Below are 21,548 nucleotides of genomic sequence, written 5' to 3'. Positions count from 1 at the left end.
GGACCTGTTCAGCTACATTGTACATGTATGTTCTTGACGTCTGCGTGGTTTATATGCAGTTGATTAGCTTCAAAAGGAAAAGACCTTTAGGTGTCTGTCATTCTTTTATAAAACTTCCTCTGTCTTTCTGTTACCTTTCAGTCCATCTGAGTATCTTCAAGTACCAGTAGATTCTTGTGTTTTGGTGCTCCCTAATAAGGCTCATGTGCATCTTTCTGTCCCTGTCCCATCTGCTATTCTACTCTGCCAGTCCCAGTCTCAGTGCTTCGACTTCCACGAGGCTGAAAAAATGTCCTGACTAATCAGGTTCAGTTAGTGCTGATCCTGCGCTGGCTTGACCACACCCAGACCACACCCTGCCAATCCTAACAGTTTGTCTCCTTTTCTTTGATGCCTGTCTTGCTGCTGCCTGGAGCAAAACACTAAATATTGCCCAAGCTCCTTTCCGTCCATTAGACTAATAAACCGAAAGTCAGATCACATGCCTTGAAGTTGCAGGAGATCAGCATTGACAAAGAGGTGCCCTTGTCGACGTTCTGCCGTTCACAGCTTGCAACTTGACTAGAGACCAGATGACTTGTAATGGTGGTACGTGATTTCTTTATTAATGATCATTCTTGCAGCTCTTCCCAGCCTGCCTTCACCACCCCGCCCCCTCCGTGTCTTCCATACCCCTCCCCTGCTCTCCTCTCGCAAGACCAATCTCTGGCATCTCTTCTCTTCCAGGAACCCCAAAGTGTCTTGACTTTCTCTGGCTACAGTCAGCCAAGATTCCTTGACCCCGTTTGACCCCACCCCATGCCCCTGTGTGTAGACAGGAGTGAGAATGATCTCCTTGGGGGTACTGTCAATACCTACTCCCCAGTTCAAATATCTACCAGTGGTGAACTCCCGCTTCCCTACCAACCGGGCCCTCGGCATTGAACTTTAAAGGACCCGTGGAGATACATCAGTTTGCTACAGCCCACTTAACAGCATAGGTTAAGGGACAAATACCAGACCTTGACAAAATTGATTACATGTACTTTAGGTTGGTCATATGCAGCCCAGTAGCTTCAAGTACTCTTGAGGAATTTCTGAACATTTGTAAAAGCATCTGGGAATATTTTTGTCCCACCTGAACAGAATTCCAATCTGTCCCAAAGATCATCATCATTCCATCTTCAGCTGCATGGCCCCATGTCCTCAAGACCTCTCCTCACACAAAAATGTTGTTCCCATCTGTATAGCAGTATAATCTCAGATGTAAAGGCCACCTTTATGGGGGGGAGAGCCCAGACAAGCTTGAAATAAAATGTGACTTTAAATTATAATACACTCTTCATATTTTGGAATTTCAACATTTCCAACAATTTCTTCCTCAAAAATATCAAGGTCCAGTCTCGGTTAATTTTTCTTGTCCCTGACCCCAGCCAGGGTTGATTTGCATAAGAGTACTGAGGCATAGGCTGTTGGAAAACTTCACATTGGTCACAGGTTTTCAACTTTGACCTTTCAGAAACATTGGCACTTACATCCAGACTTTGTGATTTCATTTGGGACTATGTCCTGGGCCAAAAAGTCCCTGGAGAGAACAGTTCCTTGATGTTAGTAATGAGCCAGGAACACAAAGTTTGAAAAAGTCTTTGATCCCAATCTGTTACAAAAGGGGGTTTGAGAATGCCAAATTTGTTTTGGAAAGTCTGCGCAATTTATATTGGGAATTGGCTGGGGCAGGGGGGTATATTCCTCAAGAAAAGTGGAGCTGCCGTTTCGAGTTTGGAAGTGAGTCCTGCATTGTATTGCCCAGGCTTGGGACAATTTAGGGATGGGCCCGAGTCAGCCGATTGGTCGAGATCGAGACCGAGGGGTTACATTTGTAAAGCCTGGAGGCGAATTTGTTTTGGGATAAATATCCTGGTTCTTGACCCTCAGTGCTTTGATGGCCAAAAGGCGATTCCAATAGTGAACCCACATCCAGACTCTTTTCGATCTGCCGGTACCAAAGGAATTTGCCCTTTGAAATGCATGTACGTTCGGTTCCACATCTTGTCTCTTTACCCTCCGATTACTTGCATAAGTCATCTCCCAGCCCCACGGCCGCTTGAATTTACCTCCCAAAACCACCAAGAAATAATGCGTTGTGATGAAAGAGTCATGTAAGAGCCCTTTTTCGTATGAAAATTTTTTTTTGGAAAACTGTCCACCCCTTGGAGCATTTTGATGGCTCTCCCAGCGAGATAAATGCCATTACTTTGCTGGGTTTCTCCACAGGGAGCAAAGTCAATTACTCGGGAGACTTCCGGCCAGTGGGGGGAAAAAAATTGGTATAGACCCAGATGCTTTTTTATTCTGATTGAGGTTTGAAATTTACGGTTCAGTTATAATATTCCACGGTACAACTTTTGGTTTGTTTTTTTTTTCTTCAAATGAATTTTGCCATGTAGGACTGCTGTCCCTCCCCCCAAGCTTAAACATGCTGTAAATTGCACGCTGGAGTGATGCTTGCCTTCAGCAAATTACTGTCTGGAGAGTATCCGTCCTTTTTTCTTCCGAAGGCAAACAATATTTAGCCAGGAACATTTTGGGGGCGGGACCCTCAAAGTATATTGAAATCTTGCCAAATCCGTGTTAGCAAGCATTTTTCCTCTTGAAGTACTGCAAAGGTTTCAAGCTAGAAAAAAAAAAGAGAAGATGGATCCGGGATTGTTTTCTAGTTTGTTTTCATTTGTTTGTTTTTGTTATGTCACCTTGTTTCTTGAAAAGTTAAAGCTTGCTGCAGGCCAGTTAATCTCAATTATTTTTTTTCATAAAATTAGTGATCACCATAGCTCGACCAAACATGGACGAACTTTTTTAAGTGAGGTCTACTTTGAACTTTTTTTAGTCTTGAGGAAAATAATACAAACATGTAATTGCATGTTCGATTTGGGAGGGTTTTTTTTTAGGGTTAATAAATTATTTTGTAGATAGTAAATTTGTGGCTTGGAGGAGGGTTTGTAAATGTTGCATTGTAAACTCGTCCAACTCTTAAAGATTTTTTAGTCGTTAAGGCAAATTTGAGCTTTCTCAACTCTGAGATAAAGACAGCTGGAGCTGTTCAGTGACTTCTATGGCACATTTGTATATCAAGGTCTCAAGTCGACTGCAGTGGCGCAGTGAATTATACTTTTGGTGTCAGGCCACTCACAGAAAAAAGGGCGTCGCCCAGCGAGGGCATTCGAAGGCCACTCCCAGGGTGCGGTCCAAGAAAAAAGAATTTGGAGATTTTCCTCAAGAAAGAGTGTTGACCCCATTTTTTTTAATCAGTTGGCTGATCGGATTGTTGATTAGCCCCCCCCCTCATATGGAAGGTTTGCCACTTTGCCAGGAGTTGATGCGACAAAGCAACTTGAACAACAGAGCAGATTTGGAATTGGAAAGGGCAGTCCACTCATCCGCCGTTCAGACATCTTGAAAATCAGCCGGAAATCTGCCATCTGGGAGCAATAATTGTATTCTTCTTTGAATAAAAAAAGACAAGAATATTACTTTCAGAGAGCGAGTCTGACAAACGATGAGAAAGAGCCGTACTTTTTCCTGTGCTGGGGAGCCCAGGGTGGGGAAGGGAAGACGACGGAGGGGAAAAGAAGACCCCAGGCCCCTCCCTCCTCTCCTCATGCTCCATCCTGTTACTCATGGCTCCCTCAACTGGCTGATTTCCTTCATTTTGTTCACCTCCCCCCCCCTCCCCGCGTCCATTCCGATTTGACAAATCTGTGTCTTCCCTCACTGGGGACAAGGACTTGGACGTAATTGACAAGAAATTCACATCGGTAGGGCATGCACACCACTACCGGTTGAGCTGCGACTTGTTCATGTACTTTTTTATCTGGCTTATCTTTCCTCTCTCGCTCCCATCCCCCCCCATCAAGAGGCACTGTCCACTCCACCCATCTGTTTAGCTGTTCATTGACCCAAGGCTCATCTTAGTCATGCATTTATGTACATTTACCACGGCATCGGTGAACTAGTTCCTTTTCAAATTTTCTTTGATCCGACCCGTTCTCTTGGCAACTTGTGCTTTAGGATTCCAGTCGGATGGTGCGCTTTGGACTATTCAGGATGGAAGATTTCTATTGAAAATACCTTGGGACTACCTAACGTGTACATGTACACATGTACTTAGCCCCGTATACACGAGAGGGGTTGCATCAGGGAATCTTGTGTCCCTGAGCAAGGTGCGTTACCACACAGAGAAATGAATGGACGTTACCGCACAGTACAAACAGGATGACGCTCCATGGAAGCTTAAATCTGACCAAAATGACGTCAGGACCAGGATCAATGAGGAGAGGTGTTTATCTTCCGAATCAACAAGTAAAGAGGAGGTTCCAGTCGAGCCTTTTCTTCACCAAAACCAAAGAACTACCTCCAACAATTTCAGAACCGACCGTAGACAATGTCACAATTTATTAAGACAGTCACACTAAAATTGTTGAAAACTTGTTCACAATCTGGCCTTTAATGACCTGCAAACTAATTTAAAGAAGTGTGTAGTTACAAGCAGTTGGACTTCAATTTTAAACATCAGTTGGGTTAGTGGTAAAATTATGCTGTACTTGTGTAGCTTCCAGTGTTTAAGGAAATATATTATCACGGGGGGGGGGGATTTGCTGTAGTACATGTTCCTGTGCCGTAAAAGTATACTTTGTACCAGAACGAAAGTTAAGGCCCTTGGTCGGGGAGGCATTTATCTCTGGGACTCTGTTGCTTAACTAGACCCTCCGGTCTTCTCTTAGTCATAGGTTAAATAGGGTCTTAGAGCCTCTTGTCTGCATCCATCTGGGGACCCAAGGGAGCAGGGCCGGGCGGAGATGAAGTGGTGAGGACATGAGTGCCAGGGAAAGTTTCACGAAAGCCCTTGTCTTGCTGGGAAATCAGAGGGGGGTTTGAATAGAAACAAAGGAGAAGAAGCCATGGATCAGCTTAGTGGGTGAGGGAAAACCCGTGTTACTAGCAAGCCTTGTGTTGCAAACTTGTGTCCAAGCTGCTCAAATACTTTCTTATTTCACTGAAGTTGCTTAGCTGGTCCTCATTTTGAGAATATTAAATTTCTTGGATGAGGATGATGACGGCTTTTACAATGGCTGTTCCTTTCCAATATAATAACAGTCGTCAAACAGTCATTGATTCAAACAGTCATCGATTTACCTCCGCTCGCCATTTTGAAAAAGTTTTCATCTTCTTCATTTGAACCGGACAAAAAATTTGTGGTTCTCGCAACAGCCAAACGATTTTCATTACTTTCTAAAACAAAGTGGTACATTTTTCGTATAAGCCTAGTTAAGTTCAGCGATGAGGAGCCTTAACCGAACATCATGAGCTAGTCAAATCATTCACTTTCTCTTTGTATGGCGCAACTTACGTCACCTAAGTGACTGCTTAAGTTACCTCATAATTTGACGCGCAAGTCACAGACGTACGTAGTGCGTATGTTTCGCACGCACTCAACTGACAGGTGAAACCCTGCCTTCCTTTGTCGTTTTCCATCCTGTTACCTGTGACCGGACTTGGGAAAGGACTCCTAACTGGACTTGCAATAGACCCTGACTACAGCCCTAGTTCAGGTGGGGTTTGGACCAAGGTGGAAGCAAGGTCGAACTCTGAAGGGTTTGGGGTTTAGTGGAACTTAAATGCAGTTCACTCCCGGGGAGACCACAGATATGTACCGGATCGGACTTTCTTGGCCAAAGGTTCTACCCACGCCAAGTCGAGTTCTGAGTCATATGGTGCTCCCGTTATAACTCAATCTACTGGACCTGTGGAAAAAAAAGAGTCAAAAAGAGTTCTACGTCCAGAAAGTGCACCGAGAGAGAGAGTACCTCACGAGCTGGAAGTTATCTTCAGTGATTCGCCTCCTTCCTCTCCCCTGCCCCCTTCCTCTAGGCCCGGCAGCCTCATCTTAGTCACGTATTAATTGAGTGTCAGCCGAGAGGATGTAATTGGGAGTCATTCTCTCCCGAAACCTTGAGTCATGGCCCTCCTGGGGCTCAATCTATCCCCTCCACTCCCTTTTCTTGCGATCCAGACAGACCCTGGTGTGCCTATTTTAGGGGGGTCCTATCAGCAGTTACCCCCTCCCCTCCCTGAGAGCCCCCCCCCCCGGTGAACTCCTCAGTAGGCCCTCTTGGCACCTGCTAGCACGCAGGAAACAATTTTTGGCATACACCCTATCACCAGAATAACCATGAAGAAAAAAGTATGATTTAAGGAGGGTTGTAACGGACAAAGGGGACTCCACATTGGCGTAGGCCTGCTTGTTAAGGGCAGTGTGGTTGCAAGACCATCTTTGCGCTTGGAAATGGGATGTTGTGGCCAGCCTGCCCAAAACAGCATGAGGTACAAGCCTCAGATAGAGGGCGCCCTTTATAAGTCGGCAGCCTGACTGTGTAGCGGCAAGTCCCCCTCCCCCCCAATTATTCAACTGTGCTCCCCCTTCTCCCATGGTGCCCTGGGAGGGGGAGGAGGGAAAAAAGTGTAGTCTGGTGCAGACATCCAAACCCACACAAGATCCCTTTTTCACCTATCTCTTCCCCCACAGCCACGCCCACAATAACATGGTTGCTTCACCCTTCCTTCCCTCCTCCCCCCCCCCAGTTTGATATTCTAATGCACACCCACTCTGTACAAGGAAAAACTGCAGGGCGTCCACAAATTCGGACAGGGGATTTCTCTCTTTTCAGCAGCTGTGGCCAAAAGTAGAATCATTTCATTTGCTAGGTCTGTGCTCCTCACTTCGCACGTCGGCACATACTGGTTGCAACTGAAGTTGGTTGTCTGATGTAAAGCAACGGGAACACTGAGATTGCCAGGAGGTACTGAAGGAGGATTGTAGGCCTACGGGTAGCTGGAAAAGTTCTGCAGTCTTAGATAATTGCCCAAAAAAAAAATCCAAAGAGATACCGGTAAGTCAGTGCTGAAAACCAAGCCCAGTTTCATCATGTGTGGGTGCAAGACTCTGTTTCCAGCTTCTTCAATGTTTTTCACCAAGTACTGTACTGCTGTTTGAAAGGAATGACTGCATCCTACATGCTTGTCATGTACACATACATTCATTGATCAAAGAGTAATCTGACTACTCTATGAAATGAATTCGTTCTGCTGGTACTTGTTGAAGTTACAATTTTTGGTTGGTTATTGCTGCTGTGTCCTAGTTAGATTAAAGATCTAAAGATGGGATTAGAATTTCTATAAAATCAGCTTCTAAAATTGGTTACTGATGCATTTGTGATAGTGACACGCATTGACTTTATAGTCGGTAGAAGAGGGCAGTGTGCATTCAGTTGCCTTGGTCTGAGAATTGAACCAATAATTGGATATTTACCCACACCTCTGTGATGCAGGATTTATGTCTGCATGTACATGTACGCCATTAACTTACAACGAATTAAGTTGGAAACTCATGCCGAGTGATGGAATACAGGAATGTGTACAGGACTGCTGACAAGAATGTGGAAATGTTGTCCATGAAAAAAATGGGCAATGGCCCATTTTTAAAGAGAGAAATCAGTGCTAAAAATGTGGAGAACCTTTGTTTAGAAAATGGGGATGGACTCTCCAAAAGTGGCATTCATTCTTCTTTTTTTTACCCAGAAGATGGTGGGAAGAGCCCTGAGGCTACAGTCAGAAGGTTCAACTTATAAAAAAAAAAAAAAGAGGTTGCCGCAAAAAAGTGAGACCAAATATTTTGGTGTCGGCATGGAGCCTCAAAGAAGGGGGAAATGATACCTAGGGAGACTTAGGCCACCGAGGCCCAGGAGGAATTTGACCCTTTCGCTCACCGAGGTCAGGGCGTTTGACTAGGTGTCGGTGAGCACTGTCTGAATGGATTATGGCCTGATATGGATTTCTAATCACCCCCCCCCCTTACCAGCTTCAGTGGGGTCCCCTCTCATATCTGCATTTTGGGCTGTTGAGGTTGTGGTTTTTGCAGCCACTTATAGGCTGGTCTGGGTGCAGAACAGAGACTCATTTTTGCTGTGAAGAATCGAGTCGCCAACCAAACTTAAGCTTCTGTGCTGTTTTATTCAGTATGGCTGGGTTCTGTTGACTTGAGAATGTCAAATTATTTTACCATTGAGAATAGGCAAATACTTACACTGTGAAGACAGTTTAGTCATTCCTATTGGTCAAGAGCCCATCACATGGCCAGTCTTAAACAGTTGACACAGCAACGGCTGGCTGTTGGCCGCCTCGCGCAGTATGCGCAACGTACGTGCGAATCTCCACACAAGAAGATTGTTTAAGACCACCCGCAAGAGGAACATACCATGACATGGCCAGAAGTGTGCTTCTGAATAAATAAGTAACACCGTTGAACAAAATTATTGGACATTTGTTATTTTAAAATTTTTTGGACTTCCAGACTGAAGAGGTATTTGTGAAGGTTTAAGACCAGCCAAGCAAATTCATTCCCCCCTTAGTAACATTTGCGTCGTCATTACCAGGAGCATATGCTAGTCACGTACATGTACTGATATGATGATTACTACATCCAATTACAATATCTCTGACTTGAAATGTTGGTTCCAGTTCCTCTTTTTTTTTTTTATTCAAATAGATACCAAAAGTATATGCACGAGAGGTTTTAAAATCAACAAAAATAATTTATTTTAGTGGTGCAGTCATTGAAACCTCCATGCACAGGCAAGTGCAAAACAGCTTGAACAGTTGAAATATACCTTGGGATCAGTTGTTTCTACTTAAAGGAATCCAATGTTTTTTCCACTAGCTAGCAAGTCTCACCTGTTAGAAAGCGCACCTGCGGTGAGGTACCAGGACCGGGACTTTTCTGAAAGTATTCCTGCCAGCTTTCCCTGGAAACCGTCCGCTCGGTCGCAGGAAGACAGTGGTAGTGGAATCAGTTTTGGTTTTGTTACAAGTACATCCAAGTACAGCCAAGTTGTTGGCTGATTGGAATCTTTGACCTCTTCATTCCATTTGGCAATCTTCAATTCCCTTTTTCCCCCACCAACACAGCAGACAAGAAGATGAATCGGTCTCATCTTCTTCACTGGCATTCCTAAGTAGAAATTTGGTTGCACTGTTATCGGCCTCTTTATCGAAAGTAAATCTTACAACATAAAGAGGTTATTTTTAGAAAAGACAGTGGAAGTAATAAGTCGTGTCATTTCTTATAGTTCCCCTGTTTTTGTACAATGGTTAAATGCTGTGCTTTGAAATGTAAAGAGTGTTTTTACATGCCAAAGCTTCAGTCTTTGTTTGAATTGATAATTTCTTTGAACTTTCTGGCATTCTCATTGACGTTCTGATTGATTGTTTTTGACATGTTGCATTTTTTACCGGAAAAATTTGGTCTTAAAAAACTTAAGTGAAAATACTCTCAATGTGGTACAGTGCTAAATCTTTTTTTCTTGATTGTTTTATGTAGTTTTTGAGCTGAAAATTATTTCACTCGTTTGGGTATTGCATGGCCTTTGATCTGGTTTTGGATGATGTTTGAATTACATGTACATGTAAATTGTCCGGAAACATGGTGGTACTACGTTTTCCTGTTATTTCTGAATTGTTTCCTTTTGACAACATGGCCAACTCAGTTGGATTGCTTTGTTCTATTTTGGCAAAACATTTCTGGGAACAGGACCTGCATTGGTTAAAAATACATAGATATAAGGAAAGCGTGTTTCAAATCTCACCTTTTCCAGTTGTCTCGATTCAACAGAAAATGGTGTTACTAGCTTTTCAGTGCTTTTGATTTCGAATTCGTGGTTCAGGCATTCTCCTGTTGAGATAAGGTGTAGGAAGTCAGGGACACTTGAAGGTCATGGGTAATAAAGTGTCTCAGTCATAGGGGATGGGATTAGACTCCTCTGACGCCCTTTATTACCTGCTTGCCACTTGTTTTGCTTTTTCACACCTGCCAATGGAAAAAAGAAAACAACACTTGTTATTTCATTTACAGTAGGTTGGCCCTTTCACTGCTGTAGTCGGCAGTACAACCATAGCTCCACAAAAATATATTAAAACTTGTCAAATTTAATAGTTACTCTATCCCCATTGGAGAAGTCAGGGAAACAGACCCCAGCTAAGCATCATTCGCCTCTGTGCATTTTAATAAATTGGAGGAAGTCGTATTTCCCTTCTAATTGAATCGTTTTGAATGGCTTGCGCGCAGAGATGGAGCCAAGGTCTCCCTTGCCTCCTGCTTCCACCCCCCCCCCGGCCTGCTGTGAAGGTAGTCAAGCAAACCTCACAACGCCACTGCACTCTAGGATGAATGTCGCGAGCTATTGAATACTTGGATGAGGAGGGAAAAAAAAAAGAAATAATGGATGGCAAGAAATCCCAGCTCTTGTCAAAGAGCCTGAGAGAATAATGAATGGAGTGCAGGATTTCAAAAACTCTATGGAATTGAAAGCAAATTGGAATCCGAAGAAGCAGCAATTAATTATGGGAAAGTCTTGCCGTAAATAAAGACAGGAAATTTATTCCTGTAGATACAGTAACACTCGTGCATTGGCATTGTCATTCCAAAGCTTTTGTCTCTTTTTGTACCCAACAAACTGAACCTGACGATATTTAATGATATGCAATTGCTTTTTGGTATTCCGTACATGTACATCTATACGTTCTTTGCTTCTGTGTTTACCTACAATCCAGTGACTGGTATTGCTCTTTTCCCATTTTGAAATAAACATATCCATGCACACGTCACGTACGTGTACATGTAGCGCAGGGTTTAGATATGCGACAAGAAAAATAAGCCCAACTTACCGGTTACATGTACAGGTAGTTTTCCTCATTTGCCTGACATTAAATGGAAAGCAACATTTTTTTGTTGCAGCCTTATTGTCATGACGTACCGATGTACATGCGCTCGTGGTTTGTTGCAAGTGTTTGTGGGGAATCGGACTTTGATTGGAAATGAAATTCCGTTTGCAGTGTAATGTCTTCTGACTTAGTTCACAAGAAACAGTGGTGTGGCTGCAGATTCTGTTGCAACAACGCACTTGTCCAATATCCATTGTGTAACTACCTGCTTAATTGCACAGAACCATTAGTAAGTGCCGCGATTAACAGCAATCACCCTGTACTCATTTACGGACAGCGCGTTGTAAAAAAAAAACATAGCTGCGGGCAAGATTGCTCTGCCGCCGAGTCCAGCAAGGGCTAATTCGGTTCCATCATTAGCGCTGTGTGATAAATGGAACCGTCGTACTGTCAGGTCGGGTACGCCATTCCATCCAATTACAGTAATGAAAAGAGAAGGTAGTAGGTGGCATTCGCAATAACCGTCTTGGACTCCAAAAACTGTCGTTGCGTTTTCCCCTTGTTGGTACGGGGGCGGAGTTGGGATGGTTTTTTATCGTTCCACGGACAGCGTGTTACTTAATCATTGGTGAAAGAGATTGGGAAAAGTGGTCCGCGTCAAGGCAGGAGGAAATCTCTGAAGACTTGGTGCCGTATGCCAGTACTCCATTAACGCGATTAGGGTTTCTTGTGCACTCCAATCAACAGGATGGTAAACTGTGGCAGAGTACCGGTGAGTAACAACCTGATTTGACAAAGATGGGGCTGTGAGATCGAAGATAAAAAAAGAGGATGTGAAACGTACTATAGGCCGTCCATTGACAAACACAGTGATTTCGGATGACGTGGGTGTGTGTGTTTTAGGCAATTTTTCATGACGTTCTCCTCAAAATTTAGGCATGCTGCCTACAGTTCCCAAAACAGTCAGTGGTTAGCAGGCTTCTGGTGTTACTTAATTAGCACTGAGCTCTAGATCCTGATGTTGAAGAAATTGGGTATCTAACAATGTGAAATAAAATATTCATCGTGTTTATTGTGAAATGAAATGTCTATCCTTTAATTCATCAGTGACATGATCACATGCTAAATGGGCTTCCCTTTGATGTTTGTGCCTTTATCAGACAAGCAGTACCTGTTAGCAGCAAATTAAATAATTCTCATCGCAACAAGTGATGAAGTCTGACTTTAAGCCTTTACTTAGTTATTTTTCTTTAACTAGCCTACCGGGCAAGTTAACTTTTTTTAATCTTGGATTTTTTTTTTTTTTTGCCCTGCCCGACGTGTGGGTTCGAGTCCCACCCGAGTACGTTTGTTTTTTTCACAAGCTTTCAGGAGCATACACTGAGTGTACAGTGTTAAAATACGCAGGGCCAAAAAAAAATCCAAAAATAATGTACATCTTCCTGGCACAAACCCATCTTTAACTTACTTGGTTTTTGACTAGCCTGCAAGAGATTTCACAAGCCCAGTGGACACTGTCCAGCAAAACCTAACTTTGACTGACTTTCTTACATGTAAGTTAAGTTAAAGGCAATGCATTTTACTAGCTTACAGCAGTTTTTGCTAGAATTTGTATGAAGGGCCAGAGTAGTGCTAAGGTCAAAGCCTGACTAAGTAAATTTGCTTATCTTTCTACCGCTTAGGGTGAAACATTGGGCCTGTTTGTTTCACATGGATCTGGATCTCGGTCAGTGATCCTGACGCTGGTTCACTCCATCCATTAGACAGGTTCGATGTCAATTAATCAAGGACAGATCACTGATCATGATCCGGATCCGTCTGGTAGAAACTAACCCATTATGACTAAGTCCAGTTGACTCTTGATATGAGGTTAGGCAGTGTGTGTGTGTGGACATGATTGTCTTCACAAATTTCCAGCATGCAACGAGGAATTGTCATTGGGATGCTCATCATGGGAGCTTTAGCAAAAATGTGAATAAAGATAATTGATGCAAGTTTTAATTGCCGTACGCAAGCGAGACCGCCCTGCTAATCTGTGAGCGTGTTAACCTACCCTATGCCACGGACGCCCAGACGTCAGACGTCGCACTGCAGTGGGTGCCTAATTGGAAATCAGATTTGCTTGACTTGGCTGGTGTGTGTGTGTGCTGCTAATAACGTCAACCTCCTCCAGTAACCTTGGTATGGATTCCCTGTTATACATGTGTTTGCGTGGGCAGTTTGCTACCTAGCACACGTCATGAGCAGCAGCAAGAATGCTGGGCTTTTCCAGGGGATCTTAGGATGGGGAAGGCTCAAGTTGGAAGCATCTGGCTCAATATTGGTCTTTACATACATACTGCAAGGAAAACAGGAGGAACTGAAATGGAGTTGGGAAGCATTCTGTCAGGACAATCATAGATGGTGTCCGAAACAGGCTTCCAGAGTTATTGTCTGCGGGTCTCCATATACATGTGTGTTTCCAATGGAGCGAAGACGCAGACTCAGCTCTTAGATGGTAGATTCAGATGCAGCCATATTTACTGTTGGTTACAATATTGGACATGGGGCCAGTTCTGTTAAGCTGTGACATGTTAGCTCAGTCTGAATTACTTGGCTACGGCTTGAAATTATGTACAAGTCTATGGTTGTGGCTGCATCCACTTTCCATAGAGTTTTGTGTAAGTTTAAGCTGCAGCCAAGTGATTTATACACCTCCTTAGACATTTGCCAAGTACAGAAGATATTGCTGAGCATATTTATAGGTTACCAGCCAAAATGATGTGTTACATGTGCTTGTGCCTGGTGCCCTGCAAGGTGTTGCAATTTGGTGTGTTACAATGGTGTGGTTGGCACAGCAGTGAGCAAGGACATGACCACTTCGCAACTCTTGGCCAATTTTCCCTGGTACTTGGCTCGTGGTCTGTACACAAATGTTCTGGGTACCAAGTGAATCAACTATTGGTTGACAAATGATTGTTGCTGAAACTTGCCCAGGGTGTCAAAATTGAGATTTTTCGCCCTCTGTTAAATTTTCTTCGCATTAATCAAAAACTGCTCAAAGAACTCAATACGGCAAGACCCCAGTTAGCGAGAGGTAATTTTAAAAACATATCCACCGTGTCCGAAGCCAAAAAGGGCACATTTCGACTCCTATTCTGGTCCAGTTAGTCTCAGTTGAAAGCCTAGCTACCGGACAGTTGTGCGAACTCTCAATCCTGAGCCCCACACCTCTCAATACTCTGTACTGTACCCGAAATCATTTTGGGATCAAGCTGGCCCCAGCTGTTTCGGGAAACCTATTTATTCTGGTGCGCTGCCCATAACTGTCAATCCCGACACCACATTGATCTGAATATCCCCCACTCCACCCAGCCTCAAAGTGCATTTTAATTTATCAAGTAGAGATCCTGCCTGATTAGTCCCTGACTTTGACACACAAACCAGAGCTTCGGCATGTCAATATTGGCACACCGGCCTGACCCCCACTTGCAACAGCAATATCAGTCGGTCTCAGTCTGCCAAACAACGCAGAGGACATCATACAACAAAAGATAGCTAGTCATGGGCTCTGCATACACTGTTTGTTTTGCTATTTTTTTCTTTCTCTCTTTTTTTTTCAATTTGCTGCCTTAGGAATAAGCAAACAGTGTTCAACACGCAGTCACACTGTTGCAGCGTGATAATGAGTCTGCTTTGGAGTTTGAAGGGCCGGGGTTACTTGTAATGTGCAGAATTGGCGGTATGAGGGAAGTTACATGTACACGTATATTGAGTGGACACAGCGATGACAGAACACTCGTCCAATTTTTTCTTGAACTAGCTAACAAGAGACACTCGGAACTTATTGGACTTTGTTTGACCGTGATTGAGGAACCCTTCGCTCCTTATCTTTCAGGATGTGCATCAGTAAGTTCTCTTGTGTGCCTCCAGAAATTCAATCTGTTTTACAAGCCACTGTGTAGAGGTTCGCTTAATCCAGCAGACAATTCCTTTTTTGTGGGTCGAGGGTTTTTCACAGGGTGGCAAGAAATTAAGACTTGTAGCAGTCTGCTTGTTGCCGAGGACTCTGTATTTGTGTGAGCAGGAATGATGTCAAGTCCCAGTGCTCGGCACAGAATGGTGGTCATCTGTGCTTACTGTATGATTAAAAGACCTGTAAAATCTGGCCAAGATGCAAAAACGAAAAAAGATGGTCATTATAAGTGTAATTATCTGGTGAGTGACCTGCTTGGAGTAATTAAGGGACTTACTGTGAGGACACGAGAGTTGCGTTATATTGTTGATGTGAATGTGTCATTGCAGTGTGAAATGATTTCATTAGGCATCGTGTTGTCGTTACACAGAACGAAAGTATTTTCTGCCCATCTGTGCTTCAAAAAATCAAGAAGGCAAAACACCGACCTCTTTACAAACACGAACTTGCTTTTCATTTGGTCTTGTCAGTTTATTTTTGTTAAACAAATCATATGTGGCAGTAGGACACATGTGACGGTCAAAGTCTGAGTTTGATTTAGGACAGAAACCAAATTGCAATTTTTAATTTAATTCAATCCTAGGACTGTAAAATACATTAAAAGTTGCTCTGTGACAAACAAAGCAAGGGAGAACTGTACACGACATGTTACAGTGTACATGTACGTGCACTTCTTAAAATGATAAAATTTCCCACTTGTTTAATATTGTCAGTACATGTACATGTATGTAGAAATTAGTTTCATTTTGCCTCAGTAGTACTAGTAGGTACATTATACTCTACCATTTTGTATCAGTAGTACTTGCAGGTACCAGTACATTATACTCCAAGTACCATGTAGTACCAATAGCACTAGTAGGTACAATGTACATTATAATCTAAGTTAGTTAAAGATTTTTACGGTTACACCATGTACAATATTCTCTTTTATGAGTATGTGTGGTTCTGAGAAGAACCGGTTTTACTCTCTATAATCTAAGTACCATTTAGTATCAATAGTACGAGTAGGTACATTGTACTCCAAGTACCATGTAGTACCAATAGTACTAGTAGGTACATTATACTCCAAGTACCATTTAGTATCAATAGTACGAGTAGGTACATTATACTCCAAGTACCATTTAGTACCAATAGTACTAGTAGGTACATTATACTCCAAGTACCATGTAGTACCAATAGTACGAGTAGGTACATTATACTCCAAGTACCATTTAGTACCAATAGTACTAGTAGGTACATTATACTCCAAGTACCATGTAGTACCAATAGTACTAGTAGGTACATTATACTCCAAGTACCATTTAGTATCAATAGTACGAGTAGGTACATTATACTCCAAGTACCATTTAGTACCAATAGTACTAGTAGGTACATTATACTCCAAGTACCATGTAGTACCAATAGTACTAGTAGGTACATTATACTCCAAGTACCATTTAGTACCAATAGTACTAGTAGGTACATTATACTCCAAGTACCATTTAGTATCAATAGTACGAGTAGGTACATTGTACTCCAAGTACCATTTAGTATCAATAGTACTAGTAGGTACATTATACTCCAAGTACCATGTAGTACCAATAGTACTAGTAGGTACATTATACTCCAAGTACCATTTAGTACCAATAGTACTAGTAGGTACATTATACTCCAAGTACCATTTAGTATCAATAGTACGAGTACATGTAGGTACATTATACTCCAAGTACCATTTAGTATCAATAGTACTAGTAGGTACATTATAATCTAAGTACCATGAACGGTATTTTAATTCAGCAAAATTTCTTAGTATGATTGTTGCTCGCTCTTTCTATTTGCATTTCTGTTGATTGTAAGAGATTCAACATACATGTATTTTGTGCTTTGAACTAACATGTACATGTAACCAAAGGCTGTATTGACCTTGTACATATGTACATGCACACATGTGCATACTGCACATCCCTTGAGCAAGGTCACTGATAACTCTAGGGGACAGAATATGATAGGACACCAAATGAAATTTTGCAGATGTGGTTTGTGCATATGAGTTGTCTAGCTCTGGGGTGCACATTTGGTGAATGTTACAGGGATCTTGTGGTTTGCACAGTCACAAGTTACTTATGCCAGGAATTACATTCAAAAGCCCGGCCACTAGAATTTATTGTCTAGTGGTGAGGGTATAATCCAGGAATTTGGTGAAAGTGTGACTGTTCAAGTAGGGACACAAAGACAAGTCAGGCCTGTTTACCCTTTACCTTTATTTGCTCTGATTAGAGAGTGCAGGGAGAGATATAGTGTAACTAATGGGAACCAGTTGCGCAGTAGGCCTGATCCTTTGTTATCGATTTAGTGTTGACATTGCAGATTTACTTTTATCCTTATGGAAGATGTATTGTTGAGATGTGGTCTAATCTGTTATCATTGCCCATGTTGAAGTGGCAGTTGGATACATGCAGGCTTTCCTGTGGCAGTTATTAGCGTTGTATTGATTCATAGTAGGATCTCATCGCAAGCCATGCGTGTGCGCCTCGGCCGACTGTGTCCCTGCTGCTGGCCAGCCTGACCTGTTACCATCCTATCAGTCGACAGTTCAGACAGTTGCTGTCAGTTGTGACTATGGTATCATCCCTTCCGATTGATTGTCAATACCCTGTCACGTCCCTGGGAACATGTAACTCCTGTCAATTAATTGTGCCCCATCAATCGATCAGCCTGGCAGAGGAGAGATCCTTTGGGGAGGTTCGCGCAAAGGTGAGAGTGAATTGTACGTGGGATTGCATCTACGTTGCCATCATTTTAAAAAAAGGGAGCCTGCCCGACGACTGTTTGTGCTGTATTCAAAGCAAAGTGATGTTTTTTGTTTCAATTTGACTTGGAGTGTTATTGGTCATGGGCGTTGGCAAGATTTTTGGGGGGGGGTGGATCCACTTGGAAGGGCAAATCACTAATACTTGGGGGAGGGGAAGAAATTTTTAGGGGGAGGGGTTATGCATCATTAGCTACATGTATAAACTGATGAACCATCAACAGCGAAAGGGATCAATTGTGAGGTTTTTTTTTTCAGGCATATTGGTGATTTTTACATCCTTTCATCTTTTTTAAAATTTCTTTCACTGTTTACCTATTTTTTTTCTTTCCTTTTTATTTTTCCCTTTTTTTCCCCAAGGGGAATCCCTTCCCCTCTCATGACGCCCATGCTATGGATTTTAATGTCAAAGGCCAAGGTCACTAAGAAGGATTTGAAAAGATAAAACAACATGGGAAGGATGTTAAAAATTGGGAGATGGCCAACAGAGCTGAGTAGCTCAGTGAAGAAAGTACAGGGTATGTGTACAGGGATCTTTATATTATTTTGTTTTTTTACATCAGGATGAAATTCCACTTAAAAACTGGGGAAGGGTGGACTTGCTGAAGCTTGATGTCGCATCAAATGAAGGCTTTCTGTACAAGTTTTAATGAATGTTTAAAATAGTCATGGGCAGGCTCAAGCGCTGAGGATGGTGAAAGCACGATAGTAGCTTATCTGCAATTGAGAAAATGGAAACCGAAAGTGGGTTCCTTGAATCAGGCCCGTTTAGGAAATGTGATGTACAGTCGGAGGAAACTGACTCTGAATGACTTCCAAACCAAGAGGGTGACGAGAAGTCTAGTGCGACTCAATCCCGCGTCATTGCAGCTCAAATGCCGGCGCATGCGTTCTTGCTGTTTTGCAGACTCACAATTTTCCGGTCTTTAGGTCGGTTTGAACCTGCAGTGGTCTTATCAATTAGCTTGGCTGTCACTAATTATTTGACTCACCGACCTTGCCACAGGCTCGAAAATGCTGACAATACCTGCACGCATTGTGTCTGTTGAACCCGCAACTGAAAAGGTAGGGGACTGACTGTTTACATGTACGTGTACGTGTTTGCACAGTATACCTCAAGTCTAATTTAGGGGTGATATCTATACATTAGCAAGCCATATTTTGTGCCAGACAAGTGTGGGAATACCGTACAAGTCAAAATTGTGAGTACAACTTGCTGGTACCTGTCCATGTAATTCTGTCCCCACACTGGTAGATTTGAGTTGGCTGTAGCCTCATAAACTTGCTGCTCAGTCTATCTCAAAAAGAATATGGCTTGCTCCATGTACCTGTACGAAACTTTCATTGCTGAAACTCAAGGGGAAAAAATGTACACAAATTATCAGGGCCTGGTAAACTTGATAATGTGAAGTTTGTCCAGGCCCTGAAAAAGTGGCTTTTCGCAGGCCAAATATTATTGGTGCGCGAAGAGCCAGTTTTTGTTGAATAATAAGAATAAAGATGCAAACTTGAGTTTGAAAATTTTTCCTGTTTTAATAGGATTGAAGATTTGTTTTCTTCAGTTCTTATTTCTTTGTCCATTTTCAATTGCACAGCAGTCTGCTCATAATAGACTTTGGGAGTTTTTGTAGGAACTTCTTATTTTGCCCTCAGGGTCAAAAATTATTCCTGCTGCTGGAAAGAAGACTCAGGCTGTAATTAGAATGGGTTTCCATGGGGTGCTGGCTACATCTTTTTTTACCAGTCGCATGCCCAAATCTTTGCAACCAGTGAAGATCTAGACCGAGCCCCAGATGCAAGATTTGGATACGGCTTTATCAGCCTGCTGCGCCCACATTTGTAACCAGTTAGACCTGTATGCATGTGCATGCAGCCCTAGGCGTAGTCGCAGCCTCAGTATGGCACGCTTGATGTAATGTTTTGGTCACGATGAGGAAGAATACGGCATGGTATTCGTAAAGCTACTGTCAAGAGCCAATAGACCAAGTCGGTCACCCATTCAGAACATGTATAATTCCAAAAAGAAAAAAAAACCACTGGGTTAGAGAGACAAGTCAGATTTCTGATCGGTTCTTTCACTGTCTTCGTTCATGCAGTCATGACCCAGGTTCGAGTCCCACCAAGTCATCTACCTGGATTAGGTACATGACTGGCTGTGTGGTTTTTACCTAGACAACTGATTTCCAATTTTAAATTTTTCTTTCCTGTCTAAGACAACCCTGAAATTTCTTTCCTTATCGATACGAACATGATGGAGAACAGCGCTGGAGTATTATCAAGGATGGCATGAATAAGGAATGGTGAAGGGGCTAAATTAAGAAGACTTGGCTCACTCCAATCGGCAACTGCTTAATTAATCTTGAGCTCAGCCCTAGCACCGATGTTGTCATTGTGCGTATCTAGAAGTCAAATCAGCATGGCCGTTACTGCAAGGTCTTGATTTACATGTACCTGATTGGCTTTCTTTCTGCCTTGGTCTTTTTTTATCTTTCTCTCTCTCAAATTAGAAGCCGAAGTACAGCATTGACGTCAACTCTGCATCAGTGGCAGTAGCATGAGGATAAGCATCTTCATTTGGATGTTATCTTAGCAAATTTATTATTAGTTTTTTTTTTTTATTAGGTTGTCATTGAGAAAAGGATTTTTTTTTAAACTTCTCCTGTGAAGGTTTTGAATTGTGATTTCCATTCTGAGGCTGAAAGGAAATGAAACTTTCATCTGTGAAATATTTAGACCATGGCAGACTTCATTTCCATGACCACGGAAAGGGTGGTTTCGTTGACGCTGATGAAAATTCAGACTCGTGTCCAAAAAGATTGTTCTTAAAAGAATTCAGAAAATTCTTTTTGAGAATTCAGATGGAAATGATTAAGTGGTTTTACAATTAAAGTATAGATACACTCGTCTATGTTGACCAAGTACAGGTTCTTGACTTTTTACATTGTACGTCATTTTTTTTCAGAACTTTGGATTAAATATTGAGCAGTCAACTGCGATCTATGCACTAGCCATTGATTTGTAATCTGCTGGGGCTAATTGACACTGAATTACCACATAGCTGGTTACTCAGTTTGGTTTTAGTGGCCATTTACAGACAACTTTGAGCTAAAAGTGAACCAACACACTAGCCAAAGCAACAGCTGCCAGATGCTGACCAAGAACAGGCCAGCTTTAAGAATGAATTCCATATACCTGTAAGAAATGTTGTTTAATTTGTGTAGTTATGTGTGTTTCAAAACCTTGATTTGATCCTGTCAAAAGAAGGTATTCCAGTTATTATCCAGCCAGTTGATTGGAAACTGATGTCTTGGCAATGTCGTCAGTAGCCAGTGGTGAAGAACTTCGATGGCCGTCGAACAGCCCGTTTGCAACTAGAGATGAACCATGTAGTTCATGGCCTTTTGTGTTTTAATCAACTTCCAGTTTATTAAGGAAACAGAGTCTCCCCTGATATTCAAAGGCCTGCTGAAAGTGGACTTCTTTCAGAATGTATTATCTCTGGGTTGGATGCGCTTTGTGTGTAGTTCGTTTTGAATTCTTTTTCTTTTGTCTGCTGTTTGGTAGGATCTTTGTAGAGTTGTAGCGTGCCATGTACAGTTCAATGTCTTGTATCAGTGTGATTGAATATTTAATGAGCTAACCTTTTCAACAAGCTTTAGGACCCACTCCCAGAAAAGGTGATACGCATAAGTTATGTGGTTCCTGTCCGTGCAGTGACCTGCTCACATTTGACATAGTGAAATTTCTGGTGGAATTTCAAGTTGGTTTTTTTTTGTCAGATATAACATCTGTGATCGCTAAAGTTGCAGGTTTTATCAGTAAAAATGTTTCACAGGATTATATCGGTTGAGCACTAGGAAGATTTCAGGTAATTCCATGCCTAAGTCTGTCTTTGACTCAGCTATTTTCAAAGCTTCTTTTCTCAGTTGGATTAAGTTGAACTCCAGAGACAATATCAATCTGAAGGAATGTCATATCTGTGGAACTAGAGCTCTGCCAAAGACCAAATGAAAGTTTACATCGAAAGCTTTCCATTTAAAACTGATTTTTGTC

General features: G+C 42.3%; 1 protein-coding gene across 5 annotated transcripts in view; it reads left to right on the top strand.

Moving 5' to 3' along the window:
• The window catches only part of LOC110977558 (zinc finger MIZ domain-containing protein 1-like), a 167,473-nt gene that overhangs the window by 50,866 nt on the left and 95,059 nt on the right, over window positions 1-21,548 (top strand). Inside the window, exon 1 of one of the 5 annotated variants that reach the window (XM_087149162.1) lies at window positions 11,506-11,524. The exons of 3 other annotated variants lie outside the window; for them this stretch is intronic. The gene's annotated coding sequence lies outside the window, so the exon portion shown is untranslated. Of the gene's footprint in view, window positions 1-11,505; window positions 11,525-14,418; window positions 14,641-21,548 lie in introns of those variants that run through there. One more of the 5 variants, XM_022231792.2, reaches the window with a different exon arrangement.

Source organism: Acanthaster planci, linkage group LG19 (genome assembly GCF_054643075.1).
Source record: "Acanthaster planci isolate LZ-2023a linkage group LG19, COTS_SCS, whole genome shotgun sequence".
NCBI lineage: Eukaryota > Metazoa > Echinodermata > Asteroidea > Valvatida > Acanthasteridae > Acanthaster > Acanthaster planci.
Note: the sequence above shows the minus strand (reverse complement) of the source record. Positions and strands in the feature narration are given on the sequence as shown.